Below are 12337 nucleotides of genomic sequence, written 5' to 3'. Positions count from 1 at the left end.
AATAAAAAAAAATCATATCCACCATCTTGTATCTCGAAATAGATGTTAATTGTTCTTAATAATTGACACTCACGAAAACAATAATTGCCCCCCTCGACATATTCGTAGGATGACTGCAGGGTAGATTTTCGTAAGACTGTGGTAGAAGTGAAATTTCAACGGACACAGTTTAAAAACACATATTTCAAAGTTTCCCGTCAATATTTCAAATAAAATATTTCAACGAAATATTAAAAAAAAAATCAAATAAATTTTTTAAGAAAAACATTCAAGTAAATGTTGTTTAAAATGTTACATAAAAGTCATCATGTAGTCTATAATATTGCATTAGACACCGTATAGCCATCATACATACACTATACATAAAAATCTTACGCATTTTACTTTTTTACGCTCCGCAACGCCCCATAAGGAACTTCGTTCCAAAAATGCAGTCGAATTGAGAACCTCCTCCTTTTTTAAGGTCGGTTAGAAAAAATAACCTGACAACCCTATTGCTTTAATGGATTGTACGCACGTGTAAGAAAGTTTTTTATAAACATGAATTGGTTTCCATACTGTTACATATGTCAACTGTGCCGAAATGTTTAATTAATTCTAAAAGTAATTAGTGGAAGGGAAATTACTTTGTTTAATTATGCAAGACTACACCTTTAATTAAAGTAAATATATGGTATAAATAGATCTGAGGGCACATTTTATTTGTCATACTTTACATTGTTAACTTGAAGAGCATCCAGCGTTTAATTTGTTAAACTATGAGGGGGAGACAATTATTATTACTTGTGTTACTATGCCAAGTTGTTTTCGTTCAAGGTTACCAAAATTTTCTTCCCCAATTCAAGCTAATCTTGAGTTGTTTGTATATACCAAAATGTACCAATTTTATTTATTTCAGATGTGTTCAGCCACTCAGGCGGTGATACCACAGCTAATAAAATCGTGGGTGGGGAATACATCGGAATTGAAGAAGTTCCTTTTCAAGCTTTTGTGTTAACAGATAAGAATACTTGTGGAGGGGTCATATATAATGAAGAATATATTGTGACTGCCGCACATTGTCTTCAAAAGTATGTGTTTTTATTTTAATTATCCATTTTAGTTCTCAATTTTGTCATCACTGTTGTCGTCGAGTTAGTCTTAACTAGGATTGCACAAAATGTGATCGAGAACGTTTTATCTGAGTGGCACGATAGGCCCTCCGGCCAGACTAATATGGTCTGGGATGGGGAAACTATAATTAAGTGATATAAAATATTTTTTGCAAGAATCATCATCAATCAAGAGCCACTGAATAATATGTGAGCCTTGTAACCGTCATGAAATATAATCGATATAAAAAATAACCGACAGACCCAACATTAGTTTGATTTTGCCCAACGGTATTATGTTATTTTAGTTTTTGAAGTGAAAACTTCTTTAGCGACGTTGAACACTTTTCTTTAAATGGCTATAAAATCTTAAACTCGCGTCAGGACACGTGGCATGATCAAAGATCCGTAAGATAGTCGTTGAAATTATGGATGAAAGATTTATACTTCTAAGTAATTATAGTTCGGCTATTTCAACTTAATGCTATATAAAGTGATGCAACAAACATACTCAAACGTCAAATAGTCAATGCCTTACACGAGAAAGTCTAAAAAGTAAAATTATTGTAATAGTTCTCATGTGTTAACTTTTTTATGTAATATAAATTGTAATTTTAGTGTACGATAGCGCAATAAATGAATTAAACCACATAAATGCTAGTTCATGTTTGCACTTCTGCCAGCACTCCCGTATTTTTGCTGTATCGATAAAGTGCTTTCTAACTGTTTTCTTTTAGAAGAATTCCTCTGATGTTCCATTTTTTGTATTTTTTTAATAACTTGTCCTTTATTAGTTTTTTAAGCATACGTATCAGCTATTCTTAAACATCTTTGGTTAAGCAGATAAAGTAAGATGAAAAAACCAAAAGATCGTCATTCCGCGTAGTTCTAATGCGTTTTTTCCAAACTATTAAACTTAACATTTTTCAAGACTCAATTCAGTCAATTCACCTCTGTATTAACTCTGCTACGTGCCCCCTGCCTATCTCATATTGATATGTCAATACCACGAAATGAAAATGTCTAATGCGTACATAATATCTTCATCGCTATGACAGATACGCTCGTGACAGAGCGATCTTGATTGTGAAGAAGGTTCTATGTACTAGCTGCCTCCTCTCGATGTGGTCCAAAGATGGCGAGTATACAAGAGTGTACTATGGAAGATAAACGCTGTTTGATTTTAGTTCCTAGCGTATCAAAACTTTGGCACGAAATTCGATCCATGAAGTATCCTTCTCCAGCACCACATTTTCATGTATATCTTCTTCTCTTCAACCTCTTGCAATGTCCACGTTTCAGCAATATAAAAAATTTGGGTGAGATAAGCGCTAGGATTGGCCTGATCTTTGTGGCTTTTATAATATTTCTGTTCTATTTTGCCCATTTTGTAGACTGCAGTTCATGTTCTAGCCAAAAATATATATAGTATAGTATTTACCTTTAATGAAATTCATTGTTTTTCTTATGTTTTAGTATCAAAAGAGTTCAAATAAGAGTGGGATTTAACAGTTGGTATGATTCGGAAGAAGTAAGTAAAAATATCAAAAATACTTTTCAAAGCTCAACAAAACTAAGCTCTTCCTTTACATTGACAAACATAAAAAGAAGGTTATAATAATAATTCATTAGGAACATTATATTGTTTTTGCTTTCAGTCTCATGCGAGGGAGTATTCAATAGATTGATATATTATATATTATTACAGAAATATCCATACATGAATGGAACCTATACCGTGCATGAAAAATATAACAATCCTGGAAAGAATACTAATTTTGATTATGACATAGCACTCATTAAATTATTAAAAAAGTTGAAGCTTGATGGTGTTAAAATAGCCAAAGCCACCTTCGTCGAACGGGGAAAGGAGCTTGCTGATGGTACAAACTGCACAGTGTCTGGATGGGGCTCTACAACTGTAAGAAATACTTATTATTCGTTATATATTTTTATCACTTGGGCTCGTTAAGTGTCCTGACTCCTAACATAGCTCTGGTACTAACACAAATATATTAAGATTTAGGTTCTCAATAAGTATTTTTTTATAAGCGCATATGGTTTTCAGGAAGGCGGGGCACCCTCTGCGTATTTAAAGTCAGCCTTTCTTGAGAAAGTAAATTATAAGGAATGTTCAAAAGACTACGAAAAATATCTAACACCGAGAATGGTCTGTGCTGCTCCTCCTTCAGATCGTTGGGCTGAATTTTCTAATGTGTGTCGGGTAAACATATATTTATATTTATTAAAACGTTTTTTTACAGGACATTCGCTAATTTTCTAAAAATAAAGTTTTCGGGATGCTAATGGGATCTATCACAGACAGAACTGTTATTGCGAAAAGTTCACATATTGTTGTGGTAGAGTCGAGTAACGTTTGCTGGAATATAAACATAAATCAAGAAAAGCGCGTACACCTTCCTTAAAGGCCGGCAACGCTCTTGTGATTCCTCTGGTGTTGCAATTGAGTGTGGGCGGCGGTGATCACTTAACACCAGGTGACCCGTACGCTCGTTTGTCCTCCTATTCCATAAAAAAAAATCACCATTCTATGACCCATGAGCTTATCAACATATGGCATGTAGACTTAGAGGCTTTTTCACAATGTCCAAGAAAAGTATTGTCATAGACTAGATAAATTCATTCCGAATAACACATGTTGTATATCACACAACTTCACTATGTTTATATACAGCCATGTCAGACGTAGAGGTTGTGCGTACTTCATGATTTTTACTAAGATATTTTAAAAAAGAAGAAAATAATAAAACTATGTTGGATATCCAATATGTACCAAAAAAAGAAACCAAAATGGTGGTACGTACACGTACGTACATATCCTATCTATCCTTAGTTTAACTTACTAGAGGTAGACAAATCTATCCTTTTACGATAACATACTTTTCTATAACCTTTCGTCTAACGTCTTACCTATATGGAACAAAACTATGGATAGATAAGATCTTGTCATTAAAAGGTGACAGTAATATATCCGTAACTAGAGAAATGTTATTGAAGACGGCCATTAGAGGCTATTTCTCAACGTAGAAGTAAGGTAGCAATTGTCATAGGCTAGATAAATTCATTACTAAATAAATGTTCCAAATAACACAGATTGTGTATCACACAACTTCACTACTATATACAGTCATGTCAGATGTAGAGGTTGTGTGTGCTGTACTTCATGAATTTTACTACGGTATTGTTATTTGAAAAAGAAGAAAATAACAAACCTATATTGGATATCTAATTTGCACCAAAAAAGAAACGAAAATGGTGGTACGAATTTAATGAATATTCCAAGAAACAAAAAAAAAGTTGAGTTCCCGGGATCCCATAAAATTGTTTTCTTTTTGTAATTGTTAATAAATAAAAGTGTGTTTTCGTTGTCCCACTGCATTATACTCATTGAAAATCGTGAGTGTAAAACCAAATGAATTGCGCTTGCTACTTGCTCTGTCGACGTGTACGGTGCAATGACTGACTTGTAATGTAACATTCAAAGGGATTCGCTAAAAAACCGACAGTCGAGTGAAGCACGCGGTGCTCGTCGCGAATTATACATTACAAGGTAACGTTACAAGTCATTCTTAAGGAGTTTTAATGCATTTTTTTTTCATATTTTACAGTTTTCTATTTGTAAAATATCTCTAAATCGCACTTCTCTTATTTTTTTCACAATAAAATCAATTATGACATAATTGTCTTGCATTTTCGTGTAACGAAATTTAAGAATGTCAACTATGTAGTTGTCATGAGCCTTTCATAATATTGTCCGTAAGTCATAACATAAACAAACCATGTACCAACATTATAGTAGAGGAGGCGGGGATTTTGTGATTTATTTGACCACGTCAGAATAACATAAGTGTGGCAAACTATCATCTTGTGAAGTACTCCCACGATAGTTAAGTACTTTAAGATAAGTTAATTATATTATGCAGAAAAATGTGCATTTCAATAATTTGACAATTTGGGCGTGACATAAGGAAATGGGAAAGTTTCAAACCAAATCTTTCAAACCGTCAGATTGAGGGAATCCCTACATATATATAAATGTCAAATTATGGGTCAGGATGACAAGGTCATTAAGATAAACCACTTGCATAATTTTTTGTATTCTGTAAAATCTGCCATAGCTTTTGGCCATATCGTAATCGTCAGTCTTTTAAATAGAAAATTAAGATAAATATTTTTCTGTTATCAAAAACACGTATCAATCACGTAGAAATCAAATATTTTTTTTTTCTTTTTAACATGTACACAAATCCTTCTCAGTGCAATATGTAATCACGACGCTCAAGTAAAGCCCTATTTAGCCTCTAGGGCTCCCCTACTATTATGTAAATTGACATTATTTTGTCAAATGCAAGTGACTCTGTCAGGTTATCCAGAACCCGGCAAATAGCTGTGATAATTCTAGATCCATCCTATAACTTAAACGGCGCTTATCTGCTAGATAACACTTTTGATACATTGTGAGACACAAATGATATCTTTATTCGATAGATGAGTTGCAAGTAGCCTATTCGTAATTTCTCTTGTACATTGTGAAACAGGGCATATAATACAATAAAATAAGAGCAATTTATTGTTATAACAGCCAAATTAAATGTCACTGTCAAATATACTTAGTACTGCTGAATCTTATACAATAATCTTATCTGGAGATTTAGGACTTTTGAAAATTACACGGTGACTGTAATTACATTAGATTTTCTGTTAGGTATTTAAATATATTTTTATTTCTATACAGGGTGATTCCGGGGGTCCCCTCTTTGACACGGCAACCAAGAAAGTCGCTGGATTGACGTCTTTTCTACAAGATTGTGAAGAATATATGCCTGCGGTTTTTACCAACTTAGCTGATGATGGTTTGAGGGATTGGCTTAAAAATCATACACAAAGCGAAAATTAAATCAAGAAAAATTTAATAAAATATTTCCATTGATTATTTTTCATTTAATATGTATATTCATAAATGTGTGTATGACAAAATAATTTCAATTTAGAGCTTCGTTTCAGTTAAATCCTTCTTTAATTAAGAACGCTTATTTACAGGGAAGATTATTTCAAATCTGTATTGCATATCGGTAAATTCGTTGTTAGATACTATTGACTAAACAATAAAAAGATACACTTTATACTTCAAATCTGAACTTAGTATTACTACTTACTGGCTGGTCAAATAGTTTAGAACATTGTATAGTGCAGCCACTATACTTGGCATTCGTGGACTATGAGAAAGCCTTTCAGTCGATCGAGACCTGGGCGATGGTCTCTCCAGAGGTGTCACATTGCTTACGAATATATCGAAGCGATGAATTGTATGGAAATGCCACCATGTCAGTCCGTCTCCAGGATCAGATCTCGAAGCCTATCTGACTGCAGCGGGGACTCCGACAAGACAATATCATAACGCCCAAGCTGTTCACCGCTGCGTTGGAAAATCAAGACAAAACAATCCAGTTAGGCAGGTCTGATATCGCGAAAGTGGTCACTTGTTGAATCCAACTAGGATGAGCAGCGTCGGGGAAGCTTCGTAAAATCTTCTCGTGCCAAATACCGCAGTGTCTGAAGACGAAGGTTTTCTACTAGTGTGTGTTGCCAGTGATCACCTACGGTACGCAGACGTGGTCGCTAACTATGGGTCTTATGAGGAAGCTCATTTTCGCTGAAAGGACGATGGAGAGGGCTATGCACGGAGTTTCCCTGCGAGATGGAATCAGAAATGAGGAGTTCCGTAGGAGAACCAAAGCTACCGACATAGCCCATATGATTGCGAAACTGAAGTGGCAGTGCAGGGCACATTTTTCGTCATAGGCGATTGGGGCATTAAAGTCCTCGAATAGCGACCACATACCGGAAAACGCAGTGTTGGTACAAGATGGACCGACGATCTGGTCAAGATCGCCGGAATACGTTGGATGAGGGCAACACAGGACCGATCGTCGTGGAAATCTTATAATATTAAATATTACCTTGTCTTTAATTATTACCAACCAACCAAAAATAACCCAGGTCACACTTATAATAATAAGCATTGCCTAGGTATTGTATACAATGCCTGAATTATACAGATTGCCGGTAACACATACATGACTTTAGGTTTGATTTTTGAAGAACGCTCATCATGGACTTAGATATAGATGTTTTCTAAAGATATTGAAGAACGAGCGATTGACTAGCAAGTTAGCGTTTTCTACAATCGCTTACTCCGAATCGTTGACGTTTGTAGAAAGTCAATCGATACAAAGCGTTTGTAACTTGGCTAGGCCTGCCGTTGTCTTTTCACATTCCAAGTCAAATACAACATTCTCCTAACTTGTCATGATTTATTGGTATATTATCGTGTTAGTCGCAATATTTCTATATTAATTATTTTGTGTTACATCCGATCTTTTTCCAGTCGCGGTAGATATCTGAGCCATTTTAAATTAATATATTTGTAAGAATAATCTCGCATTTTTCATTTCACTCATGTGGTTTTTGATTGAGCACATTCCGTTTTTTAAATTCCTTGGAAAGAAATGGTCACAAATTGAAAGAAGAATGTGTGTTTACCAAAATTCGTGGAGATATTAGATATTGCTGATGTATGTTGGAAGAAGCACTACTACGAAAAAAAAAACAGTGCAGTTTAGGCACGCCCGAAAGAAGTCAATGTTTATAATACCTAAAGCTATTCGTTTTTCACAGTTTCTGTGTTCATATACCAGCTACCGAGTATGTGTTGATAATAATAAATAATTTGTACAGTAGGTACCTTATAACGAGATTAATATATACAAATGAAAGATTAGAAGATGAAATCTGCTTTTATATTGCTCTGGCCCAAGCGAAATGAAGCAGTTTCAATGTGGACCACATACGCTTCCCGCTGCATCAGTGTCATTCTGTCAACTTCCAGGACAATCAGTGCGCGAAATTTAATTGAAATATTACTAACTGTGCAGTGAAAGGGTGTCACAAAGCGTCTTATAATAAAAATTATGATAAGAAAACCACATTTCACACATAAATACTATTTCACAACTATTAATTTAAGTTAATACATTCGTCAAAACAGCAAAATATTTTGTAAAAAAAAACAGACGCCATTAAAAAAATATGTTGCCAGCTATGAAAGTACTATATACCCCTAGTTCCTCCGCTGGGATCGCTTTTTGTGTTTTTTGGTGGATATTGAAAGGAGGCGATAATGTACGACACCACATGATGCTGTAAGTATTCAAAGTCAAAGTCAAATTATCTTAATTCAATTAGGCTTAAACTAAGCGCTTTGAATAGTCACTATAAATATTTCTTTTAAATTACTGAATCTACCATATTTTTTTTTTTTATTTATTTATTTATTTATTGAAAAGACCAACAGCATAAATATTACAAATTAGTCTTAAAAATTAGTGTACATATAATAGCCAATTACAGGTCTCTCTATATAAACAAAAATCAACTAATGAGTTTTCAACTTAAATAACTTTAACTTATAAACAAAAAAAAATCGACTTAAATGAATTTCAACTTAATTTACTTTAACATAATAATATGTATAGTTTAAACATTAAAAGAATAATATTATGCGTATGAATGCGAATTTAATATTTATATCTATTATTATATTATGTTATAATCGATTATAGTGTTTATTTTATGTTTGGATGTGTATGTGTGCGTGTAGTTTGTGTTTGTGTATATGTGCGTGTGTTAATGTACCTATTTGTTCGTTTTATATTGCTCCAGTAACATTTTTTGTATCTAGTGTATTCATTGATATTTTAATAATTTCTGTTTTGAAGCTATTTTTACTGCGATTATGAATGTCGACATTCGAAAAAACTTCGTTGTAATGCTTACAAATTCTGTTAATGGGAGAATTTTTACCATAGTTCGTAGTGTAAAATGATAATGAAAAAAGAGGCGTATTTCTCGTTCGTTTTAGTGGTACATTGAAGTTAATACTAGCAAGTAATGTTGGGGAGTCCAGAAGATTAGTTTTTATATTAAATAAGAACATTGTATCTAATAACGTTCGTCTGTCTACTAGTGAAATTATATTATGATGCATGCAGCCATCTTTGTAGTTGGAAAAAATTTTATGACGAAAGTTAAGGTGCCTTATAAATTTAGCTTGAATCTTTTCAAGTTTTTCAATATATGTTATATAATGGGGCGACCAGATACAACTTGCGTACTCTAAGACACTACGCACGTATGCATAGTAAACAGATTTAATACATGCAAGGTCATTAAAAGGTTTGCAGGTACGTATCACAAAACCTAAGCTCTTGAACGCTTTATTCGCAACGTAATCAATATGCTCAGACATAGTTAGCTTGCTGTCAAAAATAACACCTAAATCCCTAACAATACCTACTTTATTAATAGGAATTCCATTTAGCGAGTATGTAAATTGTATCTTATTAACCTTACGACTAAACGATATCTGTTGACATTTAGGTGCATTAACTGAAATAAAATTGTTTTTATAATACTCAGATAGATTATTAAGAGTAATTTGTAATTCAATGCAGTCATTATGATTGTGTACTTTGTAAAATATTTTTTTATCATCTGCGTATAAAAGATGGTTGCATTGTTTAAAATATCTGTATATATCATAAATATATGCGTTGTAAAGCAATGGTCCCAGGTGAGATCCCTGTGGAATACCTGATGGAATTTTCACAAAATCCGATCTGTACCCACCTACTATCACTGCCTGAGATCGATTAGACAGGTATGATTTAATCCATCTTAACAGATCCCCATGTATACCTAGACTTTCTAATTTGGCTAGCAAGATGATGTGGTCTACGCGATCGAAGGCTTTTTCGAAATCAGTGTAAACCACATCAACTTGACCACCATTTTCCATATTTTTAAGGACAAACTGTATAAATTCAGCTTCGTCAGGGTTGACTTATGTTTAAGAAAACCGTGCTGTGAATGACTTACTCCATTCATAACTGTGGGATAAATTTGATCGTAGACAAGTTTTTCAAATATTTTACTAAATGTATTAAGCATTGAGATAGGTCTATAATTATCAATTTTGGATTTCGAATTTTTTTTATGAATAGGTATGACATTAGCCTCTTTCCATTTAGATGGAAATATGCCCTCTGATAAAGATCTGTCATAAATATATTTGAGAGGTTTAACTAACGCTCTGGCACAATTATGAATAAAGATAGGAGGTATATTATCGGGTCCGCTGGATTTATTAATATTAATCGTTTTGAGTAATCGTAATAATTTATTTTTACAGACGCCAGCCTTACCAATTGCATATGCGTCATTACATTTGGGTAATTGAAGACTGTCAAGGTTATAGTTTGAGGCGGGTTCGACAAAAACACTTTTAAAAAAAGTATTAAAACCATTACATATATCCGGGCCGTTGTTTAAGACTTGGGTGTTCAATGATAATGTCTTCGGGTAATTAGATTTTCGTCTCATGAGTTTCACGTAACGCCACATGTTTTTAGGACAAGTTTTAATATCTTTTTGAATTTTAGTTATAAATTTGTTATAAAGTTCACATTCTAAATTTTTCGATCTAGCTCGAAGTAAAGAAAACTCAATATAGTCTAGTGGATTGTTAAATCTTTTCCATTTAGCATGCATTTTAGATTTTTCTCTGATAATTTTATTGAGTGTATTATTGTACCAAATGGGATAGTGATTGTTCTTATTTATTTTATATTTAGGTACCATCAGGCTGATGCACGTATAAATTTCATCATAAAAAACATTTTAATGCGCAATCTACCGTGTCACATGATTCAAAAAGATTATGCCAATTAAGATTGTTTAGGTAATCTATAATTTTATCATAACTACATTTTTTAAAATTATACTTCTCTATTGAATTTTCTTCCATGAAATTAAGTGATATATTTGAAGCATCAATTATTAGACATGGATGCGCTGAATCCTCACTGACTAATGAGATCAACGAACAAGTGGTGGAGGCAGAAAAGTTACTAAATACAAGATCTAAATTATTATTATATGAATTTTTAATAAAGTTTCCTTGTTCTAAACCTAATAAATTAAATTCATCTAGTAATAATTGCCCTGCATTTTGAATTTCTACAGAACCCTTCTTAGTAAAAATTGGCCCTAGACAGTTATCCCAATTAATATACGGCAAGTTGAAATCACCTACAATCAAAAAATTATCATTTTTATGTGAATTCATGACATATGTGATACTGGAAGTAACATTTTCTAAAGTATGAGGTAAGTTATTAGTAGGTGGCGCATATATTACTGCGATATGTAAGTTCGCACCAACTGAAGTATTGAATGAACTAGCCGGAATAGTAACCCATATCATTTCGGTTGGTTGCACTACATTGTTGTTAGTCAAAAGAAATGCCCCTAGCTCACTGCGTACAAGTATCATAACTCCACCCCCTCTGGATGTATTCGTAAGAGCTAAATCTCTGTCTATTCGAAACACGTCATATCTAGGATCGCAGAATTCACTATCTAAAATCCCGTCGTGTAACCAAGTCTCTGTGATTAACACTAAGTCAAAATTATGTTTATTTAATTCCCTGTAAAATTCTAAAGTCTTTGTACGTAGGCCCCTAATATTTTGGTAAAAAATAACTAACGATTTATGAGTCATTATTTAGTTCAAAATTACAAATTGTGTAAAAAAGATGCAACAATAAATACAAATAAAAATTACTAGTGTTAGATGCCATTAAATTAATATAGCTATCAAAATTTATAGCAAGTAAGTGTAATAATAAATCAAAAAAAAGTGTAATAATAAAACAAAAACATAATGCGTTATTATATCGTATGAACAGAGTGCTATATAGCTTTAGCATAATCATTACATTATCTATCAGACATAATCGACAGTAAAAGCATAATAATGTTAAATATTGTATTATGTAATATTTTGTATAAAGTATAATAATTGTGGTAGCAGTATAGTGATAAATAAATTTTGTTGTGTTTGAGTTCCTTGTTACTTGGTGATTATTATAATATGTATTTTTAATATACGAGTAAAAATAGTGTGAATATATATATACATGATAATATGACTGGGTGATTGCGTTGGTGTGTAATGCATGTATACAATAGTTAACTGTAATTATCGCAAAAGTAAATATGCAGATCTGTACTGAAAGTGATGGACAACAAATCACTTTATTTTTGAGAGATCTATCTCTTTGTTTATAGGTATTTTCGGAGATTTGTCGTCCCTTCGCACAAAA

General features: G+C 33.0%; 1 long non-coding RNA gene across 1 annotated transcript; it reads left to right on the top strand.

Moving 5' to 3' along the window:
* Nucleotides 1–688: 688 nt before the first annotated feature.
* On the top strand, nucleotides 689–6045 carry LOC126975479 (uncharacterized). Its single transcript, XR_007731720.1, has 6 exons — nucleotides 689–816; nucleotides 899–1070; nucleotides 2568–2622; nucleotides 2800–3012; nucleotides 3160–3315; nucleotides 5848–6045. It is a non-coding gene; the product is annotated as an uncharacterized LOC126975479 (long non-coding RNA).
* The last annotated feature ends 6292 nt before the right edge of the window (nucleotides 6046–12337 follow it).

Source organism: Leptidea sinapis, chromosome 36, assembly GCF_905404315.1.
Source record: "Leptidea sinapis chromosome 36, ilLepSina1.1, whole genome shotgun sequence".
NCBI lineage: Eukaryota > Metazoa > Arthropoda > Insecta > Lepidoptera > Pieridae > Leptidea > Leptidea sinapis.
This window is presented reverse-complemented; position numbering and strand designations above follow the sequence as displayed.